This window comes from Furipterus horrens, unplaced genomic scaffold (genome assembly GCF_987537825.1).
Source record: "Furipterus horrens unplaced genomic scaffold, mFurHor1.1.pri manual_scaffold_5, whole genome shotgun sequence".
NCBI lineage: Eukaryota > Metazoa > Chordata > Mammalia > Chiroptera > Furipteridae > Furipterus > Furipterus horrens.
In genome coordinates this window covers 84,337,479-84,339,855 of record NW_028327175.1, presented here as the reverse complement: position 1 = coordinate 84,339,855, position 2,377 = coordinate 84,337,479, and the positions used below count along the sequence as shown (strand labels likewise).

At 47.4% G+C, this 2,377-nt stretch overlaps 1 pseudogene; it reads right to left on the bottom strand.

Moving 5' to 3' along the window:
• Nucleotides 1–276: 276 nt before the first annotated feature.
• On the bottom strand, nt 277–1,725 carry LOC150008878 (beta-enolase pseudogene; annotated as a pseudogene).
• Between the last annotated feature and the right edge of the window lie 652 nt (nt 1,726–2,377).

Below are 2,377 nucleotides of genomic sequence, written 5' to 3'. Positions count from 1 at the left end.
CCACAAGATAAGAAAACAAACATAGGATAACTGTAACCAAGAGCTGAGGTTTTTTTCTTTTCAAGTTAAAACTTTCACAACCTTAAATATACCTTTAAAACTTTCTATACACCTTTCTATACTACCTCAGAAATAACCATTTTAGCCTAACTCACTTCCAATCCTTGTCCTTTAAATAATGGAAAGGACTATAACTCCACATCAAGCAGCTAAAATTCTTTACATTTGCAAACACAACCTTTTTCTTTTTTCTTTTTTCTTTTTTTTTTTTTTTTTTTTTGGTTGGCACCAGTGTTTATTTCAGTGAGAAGGGGTTGAAGGCCTACATCTATGCTGTGGGGTCCTGGGGCCTCCAGCTTCTTACTTGGTCTTTGGGTTACGGAACTTGCATCCAGCAAAGATGGCCTTGTCCCCAAGCGCCTCCTCAATCCTCATGAGCTTGGTTGTATTTGGCCAGACACTCTGAGCGGCAGGGGGCACCAGTCTTGATCTGTCCAGTGCAGAGCCCCACCACAAGGTCAGCAATGAATGTGTCCTCAGTCTCCCCAGTGCGGTGGCTTACCATCACTCCCCAGCCATTAGACTGAGCCCGTTTGCAGGCCTGGATGGACTCGGTCACCGAGCCAATCTGGTTGACCTTTAGAAGCAAGCAATTGTAGGCCTTCTTCTCAATGGCCTGGGCAATTCTCTTAGGGTTGGTGACTGTGAGGTCATCTCCCACAATCTGGATGTCCACCCCCGAGAGGAACGAGGTCCAAGTGGCCCAATCATCCTGGTCAAAGGGGTCTTTGATGGAGACCACAGGATAGTTCTTAATGAAGCTCTTGCACAGCTCCCCCAGCTTTTCTCCAGTGATGTACCATGAGGGGTCATCAGGTGACTTGAAGTCAAGATCATACTTCCCATTGCGGTAGAACTCAGACGCTGCCACATCCAAACCAATGACCACCTTGTCTGGGTAGCCAGCTGCCTGGATGGCTGTCTTCAGCAGCTTCAGGGCCTCATTGTTCTCCACGATGTTGGGTGCAAAGCTGCCCTCATCACCCACATTGGTGGCATCCTTCCCATACTTGGCCTTGATGACACCCTTGAGGTGGTGGTGGACCTCGGCGCCGCTGCGCATGGCTTCCTTGAAGGAGCTGGCTCCCACAGGCAGAATCATGAACTCCTGCATGGCTAGCTTGTTTCCAGCATGGGAGCCCCCATTGAACACATTGAAGGCAGGGACTGGGAGGACCAGGTCTGGGTTCCCAGCAAGATCTGTAATGTGTCGGTAGAGCGGGATCCCCTTCTCAGCTGCTCCAGCCTTGCACACAGCCAGGGACACTCCCAGGATAGCATTGGCCCCAAACTTGGATTTATTCTCAGTCCCATCCAGCTCAATCATAAATTTGTCAACTTTTTCTTGATGCACAACGCTTAGTTTCTTTTCCAGCAGAGAGGGACCCAGAGTCTTGTTAATGTGTTCCACAGCCTTCAGGACACCTTTGCCCAGGTATCGAGATTTGTCCCCAACTCTTAGTTCCAGAGCTTCATAGATACCTGTAGAAGTTCCACTGGGAACAGCTGCTCGGAATCGGCCCTTGGCTGTGTACAGGTCCACCTCCACAGTGGGGTTGCCCCTGGAGTCCAGGATTTCCCGGGCAATGATTTTCTGCATGGCCATGGCTGGATATCTTGGCTGGGGGCTTTGGGTGAGCTCGGAGTCTAGGTGGCAGCTGGGACAATGTCCCACAACCTTTTTCTTATTGTGAAAAATAATATAAATTGAAATAAAGTAAAAGGAAATTGTCACTTGCTTTAGGGGCTGCTATCCTTTTCTGAAAAACCAAATTTAAATCTCCTTCCAGAGTTCAGATCCAGCGTTCCCTTCCAGTATCAAGCACAGCAGCAGCTTCCAGGTCCTCCTCAGGAAGTGCCTGTTTTATCCGTGTGGTGCATCCAAGGCTCACTGCCTATGAGCTTTAGAGAAGAGTGTGCTGTCAGCAGGATATCATAGGGACCAGTCCATTGCTTGGATAGCTGCTATTCATGGCCTTGAATCTTCCAGGTCTTTAGTAAGACTGAGTCCCCTGGCTGGAATAGGTGTAAGGGCTTGTCAGACAGACAGACAGACCTGCAATGAGCAAACTTGTGAAAAATAGTTAGTGTTTGTCCTAAATATTATACATATCATTTAATTTATGACTCACACTCCAAAACTAAAGGGGGTGCTCTTAAAACAGATTTTTTAAAGTATATTTTATTGATTATGTTGTTAAAGTGGTTCAAAATTTTTTCCCCTTTGCTCCCCTCTGCCCAGTAACCCTCTTCCCTCCAGCAATCCCACCCCTCTTAGTTCATGTCCATGGGTTGGGCATATAAGTTGTTTGGCTAC